Consider the following 23,805-nt stretch of genomic DNA (forward strand, 5'->3'; position numbering starts at 1 on the left):
AACAATTTTTTAATTTTGTATTTTGTTTCCCTAAATAAATGCATAAGAATGGAATGCAAGTTCTGAAGCAATAACACTAAAATATATATTCAGTAAATGTCAATCTGAGCAGGTGAGCAAAATCCTAGGCTAGGAAATAGTTCAGTGGCAGGCCAGCTCAGCTCAGTTACCTCATTTGCATGGGGTTAAGACTGGGAGCCCCAAGTTGGACACAGATTGTGTCCAACCTGATTATCTTGAAGCTTCCACATAGTAAGAGCTGAAGAGTGCTTAATAGTATTAAAAGAAAAAAAAGTTCAGAAACTCCCACATCTGTGATCCTAGACTCATAGATTTTAGAACTTGATTTTATTTTTCCTCAACCACCAAAAAATATTTACTTTTTTATCTATTTTAAACATTGAAAATATGTGCTTCACTTTTTTCTTTTTTTTAATGTGCAGGGGCTGTCTGTTGTACTCTCCCAAATGCTTAGTACAGTGCTTTGTACCCATAAGTGCTCAGTAAATAATAATGTTGGTATTTGTTAAGCACTTACTATGTGCAGAGCACTGTTCTAAGCGCTGGGGTAGACACAGGGTAATCAGGTTGTCCCACATGAGGCTCCCAGTCTTAATCCCCATTTTACAGATGAGGGAATTGAGGCATAGAGAAGTTAAGTGACCTGCCCACAGTCACACAACTGACAAGTGGCAGAGCTGGGATTTGAACCCATGACCTCTGACTCCCAAGCCCAGACTCTTTCCAGTAAGCCATGCTGCTTCTCTATGAGTGAATGATTATGAAAACATTAGAAAGTGAATCAGCTCACTTATAATTACCATCACAGCTCTAACATAAAATTTATAATTATGGTATTTGGTAAAAGCACTTACTATTATTTATGGTATTTGTTAGGTACTTAATATGTGCTAGAAACTGTTCTAAGCACTGAGGTAGATACAAGGTAGTCAGGTTGGAAACAATTCCTATCCCACATGAGGCTCACAGTCTTAATCACCATTTTAAAGATGAGGTAACTGAAGCACTAAGAAATTAAGTGAGTCCAAGGTCACAGCACACAAGTGGCAGAGCCCGGAACAGAACACAGGTTCTTTGGACTTCCAGGTCCATGTTTTATCCACTAGGCCATGCTGCTATTTGCCAAGCACTGTAGTATGCTGGAGTAGAGTATAAGATAACCAGAGAAGCAGCATGGCTCAGTGGAAAGAGCCTGGGCTTGGAAGTCAGAGGTCATGGGTTCTAATCCCGGCTCTGGCGCTTGCCAGCTAGGTGACTTTGGGCAAGTCACTTCACTTCTCTGTGCCTCAGTTAACTCATCTGTAAAATGGGGATTAAAACTGTGAGCCCTGTGTGGGACTACCTGATCACCTTGTATCCCCCAGCCCATAGAACAGTACTTTGCACATAGTAAGCGCTTAACAAATACCACCACTTATAAACAGGACACCGTCCCACTTGGAGTTCACAATGTAAGAGACAGAGAAAACAAGGAGTTTATCCCCTCTTAACAGATAAGGAAACTGAGGAACTGAAAAGTCAAATGACTTGCTTAGTCACAGAGCAGTCAAGTGATGGAAACAGAATTAGAACCCAAGTTCACTGATGTCCAGTCCCCCAATCTTTCCATTAGGACATGTTGCTTACCATACCTGTTGTAAAACATTTATTTTTTTACTGTGCACATTTGGCTTCTGTTTTGTGTAATGGACCTTAAGGGTAATCAAAACTGGGCAGGTAGAGACAGAGATAAAGTTTCTTGAATTTGAGTAATATTATATTCTGATCACAAGATTCTACCCAGAAACATAAGCATCACTGGCAATATCTACCAGGCAAATTCTAAGGCATTTATCATGTTTCTACTTCACGTTTTCTACTTTTTACCCCACTCTTGGTATCCTGATTTTCCTCATGGTTCTTGAAGAAGAAACTTGTCTCAGGGTCCTATCCCTCATGATCTCACATCTGGAATATTGCTCACTGAACATGTTGCCTGTAAGACACTTCAGACTGGGGATTAGAGTTCTCTCAAGATAGTTATCACAACTATTCTACTGTAAAGCCACTGGTAGTTCAGACCCAAGTTTAAGCTAAAGTTAATCAACAAGACCCTGCTCTCCCTTGCTGCTGTCTCCAGACAGGACCTCATCTTCTCCCATTCCCCCAGACTCACTGGGAAAAGAGGTGTTGGCTTCCTTCTCACACCTACTGCTGCTTTCACACCATTCCACTTTCCCCAACTCTTTTTTTCCGGTCCTTCAAAACCCACATCATCTAACACACATTCCAGATTCTAGTAACAGTCATCTACTGCCCCCCAGGTCCCACACCTCCAACTTCTTTAATCATTTTGATTTCTTTTCCACATTCTTCCTTTCTCAGGACCTACACTCATACTTGGGGACTTCAATATCCACACAGATGTTCCTAATGACCATTCTGCTGCCTACCTTCTATCACTCCTCAACTCCACTGACCTCCTACTCCACCTCACTTCACCCACTCACCAACTTGGACACAAACTTGATGTCATCATCTCTACCCTCACCAACTCTGAACTACAACCTTCTTGTCTTCTTTCCCACACATCTCTTTCTCATAAATCTGTCATGTTCCCCCACAGAGACCTCCAGACAGCATCCAATTTTTTCATCTTGTCCCATTTAGCTTCTATATCCATACTACCTTCCACGTTAACCAAAATAATGCTCTCAACTTCACCCTCTCTACTAAACTCACTAACTCCCCTATCCCTTTGCTAATCTCATACCACTAACCCACAGCTATGGCTCACATCTACAGCCTGCCTCCTTTGCCCTTGTGCATAAGCCTTAAAGAGCTTCTGTGGGAAATCTAGATTTGAGGCCAACTTCATCCACTTCAGGTTTATACTTGTGGGCTTTAATTCAGCCCTGAAAAATTTATTTCTCCACCCTTGACACCCATGCCCCTCATACTCGCCACTGGTTCTAGACATTTAACTTCCTCCTCAGGCTCACTGTCCCCCAGCTTCCCTTATCCCTTGCCACCTACTTTATTAAAACTGACACTATCAGGTGTGACCTCTCAGGGTCAAAACTGGAGAGTTTTCAGTACTCTACCAGTCTCAACTACAGGAAGGCGAGTCAAGGGAAGACATGTCCATTCCATTCCCAGCTTGGGCAGTGGCTAGCAAATGGAAGGCAATCTGGTACAAGTTAAAACTCACCTGTGCTGGGCAGCAGCAGCATGGGAGAGAGCCAAAGGTGGAACCTCAAGTTTGGAGAAGGTCATGGGTTCTAATCCCAGCTCCACCACTTATCAGTTGTGTGACTGGACAAGTCACTTAACTTCTCTGTGCCTCAGTTACCTCATCTAAAATGGGGATAAAGACTGTGAGCCCCACATGGGACACCCTGATTACTTTCTATCTATCCCAGCACTTAGAAAAGTGCTTAGCACATAGTATGCGCTTAACAAATATCATTATTATTATTATTAGTGCATGGAAGGAGGCAATGGCAAAGTAAGAAAACTCTTTGGACACAATACCAGAATGATTGCAGATGGAGGCATAGCGTTCTGGTGTTGGTATGGGCCAGAGACAATTTGACAGCAAAAGACAAGATCAGGTGTGATTTCCCTAAAAATCTCCCCTGTCCCTCCCCCGTCCTGCCCCTTCCTCTCCCATCTTTCCCAGGAGTATCTCAGGAGGACAACTCCTACCTTCTCTCAAAATCCACCCCCTCCACCTGTGCATCAGACTGCTTTCCTTCACCCCTTATCAAAACACTTGTCTCACATTTCCTCCTACTTTCAAACATCTTTAGTTGGATGTCCTCCATTACCTCAACACGTCCAAAACAGAACTCCTTGTCTTCCTACCCAAATCTTGTCTTCCCACTGAATTTCCCATCAGTGTAGATGGCACCATCATCCTGCCTGTCTCAAGCCTGTAACATTGGCATTATCCTTAACTCCTTTCTCCCATTCAATTTATATATTCAATCCATCCATAAATCTAGTCAGCCCCACCTTCACAACATCGCTGAAATCTGCCCTGTCCTCTCCATCCCAATTGCTACTATATTAATCCAATCACTTATCCTACCCCACTTTGATTACTTTATCAACCCCCTTGCTGACCTCCCAGCCTCCTGTCTCTTCCTACTCCAGTACATATTTCACTCAGCTGCACATTTCCCCATTCCTCAAGCAACTCTAATAGTTTCCCATCTACGTCCAAAACAAACAAACTTCACACCATTGGTTTTAAATCGCTCAATCATCTTGCCCTCTCCTACCTCATCTTGCTACTCTCCCACTACCACCTAGTCCACTTTGCTCCTCTAATGCTAACCTTCTCACTATACCTCAGTCTCATCCATCATACCGCTGACTCCTCACCTACGCCTGGGTCTGACCTGAAACTTCCTCACTCCTCACATCTGATTGATGATTACCCTCCCCATCTTCAAAGCCTTACTGAAGGCACATATCCTCCCAAAAGCCTTCCCTGACTAAAGCGCCCCCTTCTCTCTCCTCCCACTTCCTTCTGCATCACCCAGACATGCTTACTTTATTCATTCCCTTTCCAGCCTCACAGCCATTTATGTAAAAGCCTGTAATTTATTTCTGTTAATGTCCAGCTCCTTCTGTAGACTAAGCTTTTTTCATTCATTCATTCAATCATATTTTTTAAGTGCTTAATCTATGCAGTGGACTGTATTAAATGTTGGGAAAGTACAACAATAAAGAGTGGCAATCCCTGTCCACAACGAGCTCACAGTTTAGAGGAGGAAGACAGACATCAGTACAAATAAACAGACACCAATTCAAATAAAGAAAAGTACGGATATATACAAATAAAGCTAGTTGTAGGCAGGGAATGTGTCTGTTTATTGTTGTATTGTACACTCCCAAGCACTGAGTACAGTGCTCTGCACACAGTAAGTGCTCAATAAATACGATTGAATGAATGCTCAAGATGGAGAAATAAAAGTATAATTAGACTGTCAAACAATACTTAAACTGATATAATCAAGAATAAGAGGAGGACTGAAAGGAAAAAATGTAATCCGTGTGCAACCCTCTAAGTCTTTTCCATGTCAAGTGAAGTCCAAAGACTTCTTATCCCACATACCAACACTCTCCCAACCTACAAAGGCTTATTAAAATCACATCTCATCCTAGAGATCTTCCCCAGCTAAGCCCTCATTTCCACTACTCCTCTCCCTTGCACTTGGATTTGTACCTTTTGTTCATCCCATCCTCATGACCACAACACTTATGTAATCTGTAATTGGTTTTAATATAATCTCTATCTCGATATTATAAGCTTCTTTTGGGAAGGGAATGTATATATTTTTTTAATGTTTTTTGTTAAGGAATTACTATGTGCCAGGCACTGTACAAAGTGTTGGGGTAAATACAAGATAATTGTTTTGTATACAGTCCCTGGGTATTGGACTCACAGTCTCAATCCCCATTATACTGATGAGGTAATGGAGGGAAAAGAAGTAAAGTGATTTGCCCAAGGTCATGTAACAGACTTGTGGAGAGGCAGAATTAGAACCCAGGTCCTCCAATTCCAGGCTAGTGATCTTTCCATCTATTAGTGTAATAATAACTGTTGGTGTTATTATAATAACACTTGTTAAGTGCTTGCTATGTGCCAAGCATTGTTCTAAGTTCTGGGGTAGATACAAGTTAATCAGGTTGGACACAGTCTCTGTCCCACTTAAGGCTCAAACTCTAAATCCCCAATTTACAGATGAGGCAGCTGAGGCCCAAGAAATGAATTGACTTGCCCAAGACCACGTAGCAGAAAAGTGGCAGAGCTGGAATTAGAACCCAGGTCCTTCTGATTCACAGATGAGTGCTCTATCCACTAAGCAGTGCTCTTTACACAGATTCTTGTATACCATATCCTCAAATTGAAGGGTTTTTTTTTTATAATGGGTAATGAATTGTGAAATCTAGTAACTTGTCACAGGGGAAATGAGAGCTTTTGCTTTATCAGATATCATAAAAATAGATTTCATAAGGTTTGATTTTGGCAAGATTTCAAAAGAGCACATTCCTAGAGATTTAGAAAATAGGGGGAAGCTAAAATATTTGCAAAATCAAATTATTACTCATATTCACTCAGCATTAACTCTGTGCACAGCACTGTACACTGCTTTGGAAAGTATAATATGCCAATAATTGAAGTGCATAATCTTCCATTAAGATCCTGGAACAAACTTTTGCCTTCTGACTAACTGAGGAGGAGAAATCAACTTATGGATGCTAACTTCTGTTTCAGTGGGGACTGGAGAGAAAGGAAATGAGGATAGGGCTAGAAACGCCAGGGTTTGTGATCAATGAAAGATGGTCTGAATGTTAGGTCATTCTCCGTCTTCTCTCCCATGACCATGGGAGTGACGTTCTACTCCCATCTCCTCTTCCCTCCACAGTTAAAGGAAGTCTTGACAATTTCATCCGCTTTAAAATGCTGAATCATCCCTCTCTGCTCACTATAGCCCAGCCTGCACACTTTGCTTCTCTTTTTTGGCATGGTATTCGTTCACAGTTTATTGAGAACAGCTCTGGAATAGAAACAAATTAATCAAGTTGTACACAATATCTGTCCCAGACAGGGGCTAACAGTCTATGGAGGAGGCAGAATAGCTATCTTATTCCCATTTATGGAGGAGGAAACCAAGGCACAGTGAAGTAAAGCGACTTGCCCAAGATCACACAATAGGCAAGAAGTGGCAGAGCAAGAAACCATAAAACTCAAGTCAGTTGACTCCCTTAACACCATTTTATTGTGCCTCATTCTCATTGCTCTCCATGTCAACCCCTTGCTCACATCCTCCCAACTACCTGGAATTCCCTCCTGTTTATATTTAAGAGACTGCTACTCTCCCCATCTTTAAAGACTAGTAAAATCATATTTCCTCCAGGAAGCCTCCGATGACTATATGTAATTTCATTTTATTACCTGTCTCGCCCATTAGACTGCAAGCTCCTTGAGGTAAGGGATCATGTCTACCTTCTTTATTGAACTCTCCCAATTTTCATGCAGTGCTCTGCACAGTGTAGGCATCCAATACAACTGGATAGAAGCTACAGTCCCAAAAATTTAAACATTGGGAAGGTTGTTGGCAAGGTTGAGGACGTGTCCCTTTTTCAACCCTTTTCTGAGGCACCAAGGAAAACCTAGTGGCTTCCTTCAAGCAATGATTCGTAATTTAAAAGAAATAAGAGTATGGTTATAGGAGCTTCTTCAGGTGAGGGAGCATGCATCTTGGGAGAATTCAATAGGATTTTTTTTGCTTTACACTAGTGAGCACTAAATGAAAAGCACTGATTCAGTATTGGATTTGGCATTTGACAATTCTAGATCACTTCACCCTAGGATGGCAAATGACAACTCTCCCAAAAACTGGGTAAAGAGATGCATGTGACAATACGGGGATTATGTCAGGTATGAAAGTAATGTGATGATGTCATTGGGAGCATTTTGAGGAAGTATGCAAATATTGATGACCTAGAGCTATTCTCTATGGAAACCTCTGAACACCCCATCACCCCCACACACACATACACACAATTTACTCCACAGCCTTTGTGTTCTCAAGGCAGAATTGTGTAAACTTTGCCACATCAAGCCATGGAACTCAGCAGCAGCCACAGAGGCTTAGTGCTGACATTTTAAAAAAGACTAAAAAGGAATGAGTTCCTTATTGGCACCATACAGGGGACAGGCCAGTTGAAGGGACCCTGAACCAGAATTTCAGAGGAAAAATTATGGACTGATCTTTGTAACAGACAATTGCATGTCTGCTCAGCAATTTACAATATTTAGCCTGGAAACTGCTATTAAATTTGCCTAAAATTTCTAAAATGAAACTGCATGATATGCAGGAAGCCAGCAGTTTATTAAGAAAAGGGTAATAAACTTCACAGAAAAGCGGGCCATTGAAACTTAAGATCCAATATACCACTGTGGGGAACCAAAGTAAGAGGTCTTAAGGACTTCACCTTAGATTGATTCCTGCAGTGATACTAACTACTCAGGTTATGAACCTAGCAGTTCTTCCAAATTCAAAGATCTTCTCACCAGGTTGTTGAAGAGTTGATACTATTAGCTTCACAACATTTGTAGACCCATTTTGTTTTTAATGAAAGCATACTTATAAACCACATTCTGTAATGAAGTTTTCTATTCTATTTAATCTACTGCATAATTTGATAGGTTACAAGAGCCAGGAGATTCAAAATATGTACACTTGTTTATAGATTTTAAAAAATAATTTATCCCACATACTATATTCCATGAATTGTGGCTAAGAACTTGAAACCAACACATGTTTTACTATTTGAAAATTATTTCAGTCATCCACTGAGCTCTACCTTCAGCATTTTACCATGACAGGAGAGTGGATATTAAACATAAGCACATAGGAAGACATTGGCATATTTTGGAAAATGTTAGGAACTTTGGGAATTGAGAACAGGGTCTTTTCCTCCAAATAAATACTTCTGCCACCAAACTAGGTAGGAGGCTGTAAAAAATTGCATTAGACATGTCCAAACAGGGTCCTTGGCAGGGGCACAAAAATGGAGCTGGATCAAAAGGTTGTTAGGAAATGTGAAGTAGGTATGGGGTTGCTAAAGTCCAAATGACAGAGCCTCATTTCCTCTTTTCCCACTCCCTTCTGTGTGCTCTGCACACAGTAAGCACTCAGTAACTATGATTAAATGAATGAATAAACCTTGCACATGGATTCGCTCCCTTTATTCACCAGTCCTTCAGTCCCACAACACTTATGTATATACAAATAATTCATTTATATTTATGTCTGTCTTGTTGTGGACAGATAACACGCTCTACTGAGTCTGTTATATTGTACTCTTCCAAGAGTATAGTACAGTAAGTTCTCAAGAAGTATAGTTGATTGATTGGGCTCTGTGGTGGTGATTCGCACAGGCTTACTTTTCCCCCACTGTTCATTCTGCAAAGAAATCACATCAACTTCCCTGCATTCCTTTTTGTGTTATCTCAGCTTCCATTTTCATGTTGCTCCTTGCTAGACTCTCCTATCCCCCTCTCAAGATCGCACCTGGAGAGTTCCCAGTACTCTGCGAGTCTCGGCTACAGGAGGGAGAGTCAAGCAGAGGCATATTCATTCATTCCCAGCTTGGGCAGTAGCTAGCGAGTGGAAGGCAATCTGCTACAAGTTAAAACTCCCCTGTGCTGGGCAGCAGCAGCATGGGAGAGAGTTGAGGGCAGAGACTCAAGCTTACTGCACAGAAGAAGGCAACGGTAAACCACTTTGGTATTTTTTACCAAGAAAACTCTATGGATACACTATCAGAATAATTGCAGATGGAAGTGGGGTGTTCTGGGAGAGATATGTCCATGAAATCTCGATGTTTCGGACACAACTCAACAACATAAGACAAGACTCTCCTACTAGTCTCTCCTCCTGGGTTTATAAAATTACAATTGTTGCTAATCATACCTTCCTACTCAGAAGCCTGACAATCAGTTTATGTACCCTGGTGATCAAAAGCATGTAAAATGTGAAAGTGATAGAACCTCCTAAAGGGTGGGAATTGTGCTACTTTAACACATTGGGCAGATATAGAGGAGATACCTTTTTTTTTTATGGTATTTGGTAAGCACTTACTGTGTGCCAGTTACTGTAGTAGGGCGCTGGGGTAGGTACAAGCTAACCAGGGTAGACATAGTCCACGTCCCACATGGGGCTCACCATATTAATCCTTATTTTACAGATGACATAACTGAGGCAGACTTGCCCAAGTTCCCAAAGCAGATAAGTGGTAGAGATGAGATTAGAACCCATGCTCTTCTTGCTCTCAGGCCTGTGCGCTATGCCCTAGGCCAAGCTGCTTTTTATTTTCAAAATAAGAGCAAAATGCTATTTGAGCTGCAGCAAGGGGTCAGAAGTGCAGAATCATTCCAGTCTACTTAAGTATAAGGTGTATACATTACGCTTATTTAGGTCAAGGTTGTACAAGCATTCCTAATGAAAATAGGACACGAGCAGCAACAGCTATTTTAAAATAGTTGCTAGTTTCTCATTTTTACTTCCTACTGTATGCAGACATTGGGAAAATGCTTCGTGTAAACTATATTTGTTTTTTGTGATGTTCATGAGTGATCCTGTTCTCAATGCACATCCTACTTAAAAAATAAAAAAAATAGTTTGGAAATTGTGAACTGACAGAATTATTGTAGAATAGTCTTTTTCAAAATAGTATATTTGTAATGTAGATTGAAGCTGCATGATGCTTGTCTCTGCTGCTGTGTCTCAACCATGGTCACTCATTTTAAATAAACCAAAATCACTAAAAAAATTTTCACACATCCAAACTTTACCCATTCATGAAAACACTATTCACAACGTATATCACTTCAATATTTTCAATATTTTCAAATGACTTTTTTTAGGAATCCTACTGACCGTTTGTTATCATGGGGCTTTATTTTTTCTGCTCCTTTGAGCTTTATTAAATAGGGTTGAATAATTAATTTCATTTATAAAAGCCATCTCTTGAAAAGGTTTTGGTGTGCTCTGACTACTCAATCAGAAAACTCAGATGACTGCCACAAAGGTAAGAATGTTCAGGCATATTTTTAGAATAGAAGAGTGGAACAAAAGTATTGTACAGTATGTAGATTTTTTCTACCAGATAAAACCTCCTAGAATATATGTGTGATATTCCAAGATGTCTAGGAAGCTTCTGGCTATTTAAGTGGTAATCTCCACATGTTCTTTATTCACATTTGGCTTGCGCAAATCCTAAAATCATTATAATTTATGTGGCACCACTTTCTACACAGCCCAAACTAAAGAATTAATCTCATGTAAAATAAAAAAAAGGCTAAAAATGCTAACTCTTCAACAATCCAAATAGAAAATACCAGAAACTTTCATAAATTGTGAAGATTTTCCTAAGAATCCTAGGTAGACCTACTGGTACTAGAGGAATTAACTGTGAACACAAATTAACTTTTTCCCTTCATATTTCATGTGGGAAAGCACAGGTTATTTTCTTGACTCATATCTGTCAGTCAATCGTATTTGAGTAATTACCATACACACAGAACTGTACTGTTTGGAAGAGTACAGTGCAAAAGAGTTGGTGGACACATTCCCTCACCACAGTGAGCTCACAGTCTACAGTGAGAGACAGACCATAATGTTAATTAATAAATTATAGATTTGTTCATAAGTACTGTGGGGCTGAGGGAGGGGTGAAAAAAGGGAGCAAAATCATAGTAACGCAGAAGAGAGTGGGAAGAGAGGAAATGAAGGCTTAATCAGGAAAGATCTTCGGGAGGACATTGCCTTCAATAAGGTTTTGAAGGTGGGGAGAGCAATTGTTTGTTGTTTATGAAGAGGGAAGCATTTCAGGCCAAGGGCAGGATGTGGGCTTGAGGTCAGTGGTGAGATAGATGAGACTGAGGTACAGTGAGTAGGTCGGTATTTGAGGAGTGAAGTTTTTGGACTGGGTTGTAGTATGAGAGCAGAGAGTTGAGGTAGTTGGAGACAAGGAGACTATTAAGGTGATTATTAAAGTGACTGAATATCTGTTTGATACCTAGTATTTTTCTGTTTGATACCTAGTATTTTTTTTTTTTTGGTGGTCAACTACTGCAGGTTCTTGAAGAGTGGGGAAAAAGGACTGAACATTTTTGTAGAAAAATGATGTGGGTAGCAGAATAATCAATAATAATAATGATATTATATTATCATAATATAATAATACCAATACAAATAATGTTGGTATTTGTTCAGTGCTTACTATGTGCAGAGGACTGCTCTAAGCGCTGGGGTAGATACAGGGTAATCAGGTTGTCCCACGTGAGGCTCACAGTCTTAATCCCCATTTTACAGATGAGGGAACTGAGGCCCAGAGAAGTTAAGTGACTTGCCCACAGTCATACAGCTGACAAGTGGCAAAGTGTGGATTCAAACCCATGACCTCTGACTCCCAAGCCAGGGCTCTTTCCACTGAGCCACACTGTCTCTCTCTGGCATCAGGGAGGTTAACATGAAGGCAGGGAGGCAGGAGGTTAGCAAGAAGCCTGCTACAGTAATCAAGACAGGATACAATAAGTGCTTGGATTAGTGTGGTGGCAGTTTGAATGGAGAGGAATGGGCAGATTTAGTGATACTGTGATTGAACCAACATGATCTAGTGATAATGATAATAATAACAATAATAATAATAATAATGGTATTTATTAAGGGCTTGCTATGTGTCAAACACTGTTCTAAGCTCTGGCATAGATAGAAGGTAAGCAGGTTGTCCCACATGGGGCTCACAATATTAATACCCATTTTATGGATGAGGTAAGTGAGGCACAGAGAAGTGAAGTAGTAATAATAATGTTGGTATTTGTTAAGCGCTTACTATGTGCAGAGCACTGTTCTAAGCGCTGGGGTACACAGAGGGGAATCAGGTTGTCCCACGTGGGGCTCACAGTGTTAATCCCCATTTTACAGCTGAGGTAACTGAGGCACAGAGAAGTGAAGTGACTTGCCCACAGTCACACAGCTGACAAGTGGCAGAGGTGGGATTCGAACCCATGACCTCTGACTCCAAAGCCCGTGCTCTTTTCACTGAGCCACACTGCTTCTCTAATGACTTGCCCCAAATCACACAGCAGACAAATGGCGGAGTCAGAATTAGAACCCATGGCCTCTGACTCCCAAGCCTGGTCTCTTTCCACTGATCTACACTCTTTCTCTATATGATAGAGATATGATTTCCTCCCTCTATTCCCCCACTCACTCTTTCCTCCCACATATTCATTCAATCGTATTTACTGAGTGCTTATTGTGTGGAGAGGACTGTCATGTCTCTGCATTCAAAGCCCTCTTAAAAGACTAGTTCCTCCATGGCTTCCCCAGTAAATTTTATCACTATGCCAAATATGTAGCCATTTGTAGCACTTATGCATGTAATTATATTGAATTGTATATCGCATTGTACTCAATTGGTGCAAAATCACTACTACTTCATTATATAAATATCTGAAACATCATGTGGTAGTCATTTGCCACCCAACACTCTCCAACTTTTCCCTTATGAATATTGGTTCCTATGAAATATGCACCTTTACAGATCCCAACAGGAGAACCAAATCATTAGTACCAGGTGTGGTCATTTATCTCCCAGAATTGACTCTGCTAGTGTGGTGGGGGGGAAAAATAGCTTTATCCCCACAGTTATATGGGTTAGACATATTAGCTTGACCCAACATTTGGAACTGGAGAATGAAATAGGAGTGCAGCTGTTTAGATGGCAATTTCACATCTTTAGGTGTCTGCCCTTATTAGCAGGTGAACGTCTGTGGCAGGTAAGATAATCATATTGTTAATAAAGTTAGAAAGAAGCTTAGGAGGAGGAACCTATTTTCCTGAAATCAGGTCTAAAGGCTGAAGTAGAGATCATCAGCTACTGCCATTCTTCTAGCATCATTAAGTAAATGCTTGACTCTCCAGTAGGATAGTTCAAACTTGTTCATCAAATAGCATGCTTATAGCATGCAAAGTGTATAGGAATGGAATAGAAAACAGAATGTGTTCATTGAAGGGGAGCTTCTTTCCTGTTCATTTTATTAATATAACTACTTAAAAGATAAATTAAAGTTATGTTCAGGGAGAGGGATAAGGGTATAGGACTGAAGGATAGTTAAATCTATGTTATATATAAATGTGACTTTGCCACTTCATCACTATTCATATAAAATGAGCTTACTTAGTAAGGCACAGTTGTCTGTTTCCTAAGACCATTAGTGAACTGAAAGGGAAAAAAAAGGATTATGTCTGGGAAATTTGATTTAGTATTGGCATATTTTAGGTGTGAAATTGATTTTTTTTAATATTTAAACTAAATGTAGATTGATTTTGCATATGTTTTACAATAAACAAAAACTACAGCCAAAAGAGCTAAGCATTTCTCATTCCACTAAAATCTTTGGCCACCCACTATAATTGTGGCATTAAAATATCATTTCGTCATTTCCCTAACTAAAAACAAAATGCAGCATGATATGGACTTCTGCCTTGATAAAAACTATCAGACAAAAAAACAGCAAAGAATACAAACATTTTCAGGATGGGCATAATAATGAAAATGAAAAATGACAAAACTAAATCCATTCTTCTCATTCTATAATCGCAATCTGGTAGTTCTTCGATGATAAATTTAGTAAACATACATATCCTTCTACTTATATATCTTGACCTTGGCTGGCACTGCACTCTGAAGTAATGGGACCCATTCTAAGAATCAGAAAATGGAGGATGATCCAATAAATGGATAAATCAAATAAACTATACTTCATACTCTGTTTTAAAATATAAATTTAACTAAAATGATGATAAAAATGAATGGTGGAAAATACCTTCAACAATTCAAGCAATTTTTTTATCACTTGTGTATTGGAAAAAATTCAGTGACTAATGAATTAATGTTCCAGATCAATTTTTTAAATCTCTTTTATACATGCCAGTAAATGAATTCCTGTTTCAAACTAACACTTCATTGCAAACCTGATCAGGAGTTGGATGTTTATGTAATCAATATTTTAACCTGTTAAAACTTTCTGATCAGTTAAATCATTACTACAAGATTCTCTTCTTCCATGAAATAAGTTGATAATTATGAAAATAGTTTTGCTCTGCTGTTTCTTTATGGGAGAGTCAGGTGATGAAATAAATTGCTTATTGAAACAAATTAAATTCTAATGATATCTTAATCTTTTATATCCTAGACAAAAAGATAGCAAAGCAGTAATGGAATGTTTGGCTCCCTGAATAACAATGGGCAGGAAAAAACAAAAACAATTTGTATGTGTTTGGAGCATTACTGATCTTGGAGAGGATGACCATTACACTGACAAACTCCTAAAGCCTGATTAATTTACAAGACCCCAGTAGCTTTAAGCCCACCACCAGCCCTTGACACTCAGTTTTAATACTAGCTTCAGCATTTGCATGTTTTAATTTATATATTGTTCTGTTTAATCTTTAATCTCTGATCAGTTGTCTCCATTTTTAATCCTCCCCCACTGACACTTTTAGGGCCCTCTTACAATTCTATTATTCTACTCAGGGCCCTCTTAGCTCAACATCTTTTATGTACCCAAATATATACATTCTATTATTTTGACTATTTTGAGGTGCATTTTAGTTTCTGATCTACCTAAATACTTTCCTGGAAAGTAGAGATTGTATTGTCTACCTTTCTTACTCTTTGTAGCATTAGTGCAGTGTCCTATAAACTGGGGGTGTTTCCTAAACATTACTGATTGATTTACTGTAGTTCCTTTTTTTCCCCACAGTTTCATAGCAAATAATTTGTACTGCTTCTTTCCAAACTGGTTCCTCCTCTGCCTTTACAGTATCTCTAAATATTTTGTCTATCTTCCCCATTAGATTGTCCAACTGCTGTATGGGAAGAGACCATACAACTTCCTACAGAAATACTCCCCTAAGCACTTAATACAGGGTTTAGCATTCACTAGGGACTCAATACATGTCACTGACTGCTTAAAGAATAATCTGGGAGTTTGGGAGAGAAGAGAAATGGCATTTTTGTGTTATTTTTCTCTCAAAGTCATGTGGTGCCTTGGATTTAAGCAAGTAATACCTGAATAGTAGTGTGGTCTAGTGGATTAGAGAATGGGCTGGAAGTCAAAAGGATCTGGGTTCTAATTCCAACTCTGCTACTTGTCTGCTGTGTGACCTTGGGCAAGTCACTTCACTTCTCTGTGCCTCAGTTACTTCATCTATAAAATAGTGATTAAAACTGATCCTTATATGAGACATGGACTCTAACTTGAATGACTTTTCATTCATTTAATCATATTTATTGAGCGCTTACTGTGTGCAGAGCCCTGTACTTCAGCACTTGAGAGGGTACAGTACAACAACTGACACATTTCCTCCCCAACGCTAGCTTACAGTCTAGACAGGGGGAGACAGACATTAATTTAAATAAATATATTACGGATATGTACATAAGTGCTATGGGGCTGGAAGGAGGGATGAAGGAAGGGAGCAAGTCAAGGCAATGCAGAAGGGAGTGGGAAAAGAGGAGAGGGGGGCTTAGACAGGGAAAGCCTCTATGAAGAGATGGGCCTTCAATAAGGTGGGGGTGGGGGAAGAGTAACTGTCTTTGGGATTTGAGGAGTGAGAGTGTTCCAAGCCAGAGGCAGATTGTGGGTGAATGCTCAGGGATGAGATAGACAGGATCAATGCATAGTGAGAAGATTAGCACTAGAGAAGAAAAGTGTGTGGGCTGGGTTGTAGTAGGAGAGTAGCAAGGTGAGGGTACATGTTCCTACTGAGAGCGCACCTCCTCCAGGAGGTCTTCCCAGACTGATCCCTCCCTTTCCCTCCTCCCCTCCCCATTCTCCCTACTCCCTCCCTCTGCTCTACCCCCTTCCCCTCCCCATAGCACTTGTGCATATTTGTATGAATTATTTATTACTCTATTTTATTAATGATGTGTATATATCATTCTGTGAAGCAGTGTGACTCAGTGGAAAGAGCACGGGCTTGGGAGTCAGAGGTTATGGATTCGAATCCCTGATCTGCCACTTGTCAGCTGTGTGACTGTGGGCAAGTCACTTAACTTCTCTGTGCCTCAGTTACCTCATCTGTAAAATGGGGATTAAGACTGTGAGCCTCACGTGGGACAACCTGATTACCCTGTATCTACCCCAGCGCTTAGAACAGTGCTCTGCACATAGTAAGCCCTTAACAAATACCAACGTTATTATTACATTATATCTATGATTCTATTTATCTTGATGGTATTGATGTCTGACTACTTGTTTTGTTGTCTCTCTCTCCCCCATTTAGACTGTGATCCCTTGTTGGGCAGGGATTGTCTCTATCTGTTGATGAATTGTACTTTCCAAGTACTTAGTACAATGCTGTGCACACAGTAAGCCCTCAATAAATACGATTGAATGAATGAATGAATGTTCCTACAGTATGTACCTTGACTGCTACATAGCAAATGCTTAAAAAGTACTCTTAAAAATAACCCAAAAAAACCCACACTCCAGGACCAACTCAGCATAAAAATAAAAAATTGTGCATTGAGTAACAGTCTCCTGCCTCTACAAATTAGCACCCAGTGCAGTTCTTTCATTACATCTGTGCTAATCCAGTCTGGGAGATTTCAGGCCCATTACCATATAAATTACTCATAGAAAGAAAGTATTCCTACCCGTGAATAGATACTATTCTTTCTCATTGTTATTGCTAGACTTGAATTGGTTTCCAGTAGGTCCAGTCAGTTATCACTTCAGCCAGGTTTACCTTGCTTTGGATCAGCAGATCTAACATCACTACTTCATCTTGGGCCTTAAACCAAACTCCAGAAATATCCATTTGGAGTACTAATCACTACCTAACCCTCATTACCCCTGTCCATTCTCCCTTCACATCAACTATGCACTTAGCTGGGTACCCCTTAAATACTTTATAATCACCCCATCCCCATAGCACTTAAATTAGAGATAGTTGAAATAATAAAGCATAAGATAATTTATTTCATTCATTCATTCAATAGTATTTATTGAGTGCTTACTATGTGCAAAGCACTGTACCAAGTGCTTGGAATGTATAATTTGGCAACAAATAGAGACAATCCCTGCCCACTGATGGGTTTACAGTCTAATCGGGGGAAACAGACAAAAACAAGACAACTTAATCACGATAAATAGAATCAAGGGGATGTACACTTCATTAACAAAATAAATAGGGTAATAAAAATACATACAAATGAGCACAGTGCTGAGGGGAGGAGAAGGGAGAGGGGAAGGAGCAGAGGGAAAGCGGGGAAAGGGGGCTTAGCTGAGGGGAGGTGAAGCGGGGGAGCAAGGGAGCATAGGGAAAAGGGGAAGCTCAATCTGGGAAGGCCTCTTGGAGGAGGTGAGCTCTCAGTAGGGCTTTGAAGAGTGGAAGAGAGTTAGTTTGGCAGAGGTGAGGAGGGAGGGCATTCCAGGACAGCAGTAGTGGGCCAGGTATCGACGAAGGGATAGGCCAGAACGGGGGAGGGTGAGGAGGTGAGCGGCAGAGAAGCGAAGCATGTGGGGTGGGCAGTAGAAAGAGAGAAGGGAGGAGAGGTAGGAGGGGACAAGGTGATGGAGAGCCTTGAAACTTAGAGTGAGAAGTTTTTGTTTCGTGCGGAGGTTGATAGGCAACCACGGGAGATTTTTAAGAAGGGGAGTGACATGCCCAGAGAGTTTCTGCAGGAAGTTGAGCCAGGCAGCGGAGTCAAGAATAGACTGGAGAGGCAAGAGATAGGAGGAGGGGAGATCAGAGAGAAGGCTGACACAATAATCCAGCCGGGATATTATTAGAGCCTGTACCAGTAAGATGGCCATTTGGATGGAGAGGAAAGGGTGGATCTTGGTGATACTGTAAAGGTGAGACCGGCAGGCATTGGTGACAGATTGGATGCGTGGGGTGAGAGAGAGAGCTGAGTCAAGGATGACACCAAGGTTGTGGGCTTGAGAGATGGGAAAGATAGTCGTACCATCCACAGTGACAGGAAGTCAGGAAGAGGACAGGGCTTGAGAGGGAAGATAAGGAGCTCAGTTTGGGACATGATGAGTTGTAGGTGGCGGGCAGACATCCAGGTGGAGACATCCTGGAGGCAGAAGGAGATATGAGCCTCGAGGGAAGGGGAGAGAACAGAGAAGGAGATGTAGATTTGTGTGTCATCTGCACAGACATGAGAGTTAAAGCCGTGGGAGCGAATGAGTTCACCAAGGGAGTGAGTGTAGATGGAGAACAGAAGAGGGCCAAGAACTGTCCCTTGAGGAACCCCTACAGTTGGAGAATGGGAGGGGAAGGAGGAGCCTGCAAAGGCAACCGAGAATGAACGGCCAGAAAGATAAGAGGAGAAACAGGAGAGGACGGAGTCCGTGAAGCCAAGGTGAGTTAAGTTGTGGAGGAGAAGGGGATGGTCGACGGTGTCAAAGGCAAGTGTGAGGTCGAGGAGGATTAGGATAGAGTAGGATATGTCTCTCTCCCTCTGAAGACTGTAAGTTTCTTCTGGGCAGGGATTGCATCTAACTTTATTATAGTGTACTTTCCCAAGTATTTACCAACTATATTTTACTTTCCCAAGTGCTCATAAAGTACTGTGTATGCAGAAGGTTCTCAATAAATGCCACTGATAGATATCAGAATGAAAACAAATTGCATAGTTGGTTTACCTTTCCAAAAATCCAATTGCAAATCATACTCATATAATTTTGTTACAAAGATTCAGATCCTTATGGCATTTGGACCACATACTATTTTACGTGGCATCTCTCTTAATTAACTGTGATTTATTAAGCAGGCTGGGAAATATGTAAGTGGAGATCACATGTGCCAATTAGACAAGATTTTTAAAGTATGAATTATGATCAAGGAAAGATAAGTAAATGGCTTTATCAATAGACTTCACTGTCTGCTATAATTAGCAGGATTATTGGTGTGTTCTGGTTTAAATAGACTGGGAAGATTAGTTTAATATGAATTAAAACCTTACTAATCATACGCTGCAATATACTAGGAACCTACTATATCCATTTCATTAAATGTAGGGATAGTAGCTTAGCATTGATTAAATGATTTGACAAAATTGCTAGACAGAGATTAGAAACTTCAAACAAACTTCAAAAACAGGCTTCAGTGACATCTTTTTAGAGACGTAAAGATCTCTCATCACAAAAGCAAATTATATAGACTCTCTCTAGACATCCAAGATTAGTCTACAGGTATTGATTTCATTGCTTAAACACTTAGGAGTGTTTCAGACTAGTCTCTTAATAGAACTGTTTATTGAAGAGGTATTTTGTCATGCAGAAAACCAATAGCCTACAAAATAGATTGGTGGATTCTGCTACTTTTAAACATTCCAAGACATGATTTATGGTCCTCAATTGTCAAATAATGACTGCTATTTAAATCCATGAAACATGGAAGCGATAATAATTAGGTTTAAGTATTTAGTATGTTCCAGGCACTGTGCTAAACATAGGTATAAATAAAATAAAATCAGATCATACACAGTCTTTATCCCACACAGGGCACCCAGTCTAAGGTGGAGGGAGAACACATATTTACAGATTTAGAAACTGAGCACCTAAATCTTGTGATCTGCCCAGGTCACACCACAAGCAAGTGTAGGGCTGGGATTAAAACCAAGGTCTCGACTCCCAGGTCCATGTACTTTCCACAAAGCCGAAATTCTTCCTATAAGCACAATGCTTAATTGCATTTTACTTGACATTTAGTCATAGAATATTATTTTCAAACATGTGAATGTTATCTGGTTATTCCATTGGCATGACTAACAAATATCAGGCCCACTCCATCCACCTCAAGTTTATCCTTGGGTGCTTTAACTGTCTGCCCAGCAAAATTATTTCTCCATCCTTATCAACACCATTGCCCATTACCCTCACCTGATGTTTTTTCCACACATTTAACTCCCTCCTCAGGCTCTCTATACCCTGGCCTCCCCCATCCATCCCTTGTCCCCAGTGACCTGGCCACCTACTTTATTAAGAAAAGTGACACCATCAGATGTGACCTCCCCCAAATCACCCCTTCACCTCCTCAATCCCTCCTCCCCCACCCCCTTTTTATGTCTCCCATCTTCCCAGTAGTATCTCGAGAGGAGATCTACCTGCTCTCAAAATTCACCCACACATCCGACTCCATTCCTTCTCACCTATCAAAACACTTATTCACTCCTTTTTTCCTCCTCCCCAACAGCCATCATCAACTGCTCATAATTCAATGGCTTTTTTCACACTGCTCTCAAACATTCCCACTTCTCCCCTATCCTAAAATAGCCCTCCCTTGACTCCACAGCTCCATCCAGTTATCGCCCCATTTTTCTCCTGCCATTCCTCTCCAAACTCCTTGAGCAAGTTATCTATACCTACTGTCTCAAGTTTCAACGCCTAACTGAAGGCATATCTACAACAAGAGGACTTACCAGACTAAGCACCACTTTTCCTCATCTTCCATTCCCTTCTGCATCACCCTGACTGGCTCCCTTTGCTCTCCCTGCCTCCCATCCCAGGCCCACAGCACTTATGTATATATGTATAATTTAATTTATTTGTACTGATGTCTGTCTCCCCCTTTCTAGACTGTGAGCTGATTGTGGGCAGGAAATGTCATTGTTCACTGTTGTATTGTACTTTCCCAGCTCTTAGCACAGTGCTTTGCACAAATAAGTGCTTAATAAATACAGTTGAATGAATACAAGCAAATCAGGTTGGACACAGTCCCTGTCCCATGTGGGGCTCACAGTCCCAGTACCCATATTACAGATAAGGTACTCCCAATATTACAGATAAGATACCTGAGGCCCATAGAAGTGAAGTGATTTTCCCAAGGTGACAGAACAGACAAGTGGTGGAGCCAGAATTAGAACATGAACTTCTGACTCCCATGTTCATATTCTAATCATTGTGGCATGCCACAGATGATGTTTTTCTCTTTTCATCACCATAGGAGGTTAGAGAATATGGCATCCTGGATACATTTTAAAAAGATATGTTTATCTTCCAAGTAAAGGTGTCATAAGGTGTAGAAGTTTTCAGAATGAAATGGCCTCCTATAAGGTCCTTCACAGAGACAATCAACAGTATTAGAATGATTAATGTAAGCAGAGCAAGGAGGTATTGTTCAATTCATTGCCACCTTTTTACCAATTCTGGTGGCCACTACCCCTTCTTTATCCTCCTTGACCTCTCAGCTTCCTTCGACACAGTGGACCACCTTCTCCTGGAAACACTGTCTAATTTTGTCTTCACTGAGACTGTCCTCTCCTGAGTCTCCTACTAACTCTCTGATGATTCCTTCTTAGTCTTTAACAGGATTCTCTTATGCCTCCCACCCTCAAGGCACAGTTCTAGGTTGCCTCCTATTCTCCATCTACAATCATTCCCTTGGAAAATTAATTTACTTCCAAGGCTTCGTCTGCCATCTCTACCCAGTTGATTCCCAAATCTACCTCTCCAGTGCTGATCCCTCTCCTTCTCTGCAGTCTCACATTTTCTCCTGCCTTAGGGCAGCTTATTTTGGATGTCCTACAAGACCTAACATGTTCAACCCAGAACTTCTCATCTTCCACCCAAATCCTAAGATCCTACTTTCTTTCCCATCACTTAATACCACTATCCTCCCCGTCTCAAGTCCATAATCTTGAAATTATCTTTGACTCATCTCTATCAACAGTCCACATATTTCATGTTACCAAATCATGTTGATTCTATCTTCATTAACATGACTTTGCATTTTCCATACAAACTGCTACTACACTGATCAAGGCACTTATATCCCTCCTTGATTATCATAGTTTCCTCACTGACCTGTCTCCTCATTCTCTCAATTCCAATTCTTGCTTCACTATGCTGCCAGAATTATTTTGGTAAAAAAGTCATTTTGTTCACAACTCCCCACTCAAAAACTTCCAGTGGTTGACCATACATTTATGCTTCAAACAGAAACTCCTTTATAATGACTTTAAATCACTCAAAAAGCTCACTCTTCTCCTACTACAACCTAGTCCACACATTTTGGTCCTGTAACCACATCCATCTTACTCTACCTCAGCTGCATCTATCTTACCACCAAACATTTGCCTACATACCACAACTCCCTCCATCTTCAGGTATGACAGACCATCACACTCTCCACCTTTAAAGTCTTATTAAAGTCACATCTCTTCCTAGAGGCCTTCCTCTACTTAGCCCTCATTTCTCCTCTGCTCCCTCCCTTCTGCATCACCTAAATACTTAGATGTGTAGCCTTCCAGAACTCAGTATTTATGTCAGATTCAATCCCAAAGAACTTGTTTACATTTCCACAATTTATATTAAATATTTCTCCCTCTCTAGGCTGTAAGCAAGGGACACATCTATCAACTCTGCTGTACCGCAGTCTCTTGAGCACTTTTGTACAGATCTCTGCACACAATAAGCCCTCAAATACTACTGATCAATTGATTTAGAAAAATTCTTCCCTGTGTTTGAAAAACAAATCTCAACAAGTTTCTCCCTTTGCAGCCCCCTCTACAACTCCTCCCTTACTTTTATTATGTTAGGTTTTGTATTTTTATATGGTATTTTTAAACACTTACTATGTGTGCCAGGCACCATTCTAATCACTGGGGTAGAATACAATCAGGTTGGATACAGTCCATATCCCACATAGGTCTTACAGTCTTAATCACCGTATTACATATGATGGAATTAGAACCCTGGCCCTCTGACTCCAAGTCCCTTGCTCTATCCACTAGGCAATGCTTCTTTTCAATCTTTAACAAAGATTAAACTATAGTTCAGTGTTGCTTAATATTATAACTATATTGCACAAAGAAAATTCATGAATTACCAGGAACTTTGGAATAATTAAAGTCTTCAACATGCAAGTCTACAGAAATGCAAATATACAGAACATATGCTTCTATGTGTATCATTCATGATATATTCATATTTTCAATAACATCTTGACAGAATTGTAGGATGCCTATAATGGAAAGCAAATGAAACATTTTTTTTCTTTTCCTTCAGCCTCAATTACTGATGGATAATTACTCATTCACTGATGGATAAATTTTAAGAAGGAAATCATATCAGATGTCTTTACTTAGGATAAAATTTCAAAAAATGTCATCCTCACTACCACTAATTTGACCAGTTAAAGAGTTGAAATACTATTAATTTAAACCTTATAATGGAACAGAGAACTCAGATTA

The 23,805-nt window shown here is 40.3% G+C and overlaps 1 non-coding gene across 1 annotated transcript; it reads left to right on the forward strand.

The window, feature by feature from the left end:
• The first annotated feature begins 9,077 nt into the window (after window positions 1–9,077).
• On the forward strand, window positions 9,078–9,214 carry LOC114815639. Its single transcript, XR_003763436.1, has one exon. It is a non-coding gene; the product is annotated as a small nucleolar RNA SNORA7 (small nucleolar RNA).
• The last annotated feature ends 14,591 nt before the right edge of the window (window positions 9,215–23,805 follow it).

Source organism: Ornithorhynchus anatinus, chromosome 1 (genome assembly GCF_004115215.2).
Source record: "Ornithorhynchus anatinus isolate Pmale09 chromosome 1, mOrnAna1.pri.v4, whole genome shotgun sequence".
Lineage (NCBI taxonomy): Eukaryota > Metazoa > Chordata > Mammalia > Monotremata > Ornithorhynchidae > Ornithorhynchus > Ornithorhynchus anatinus.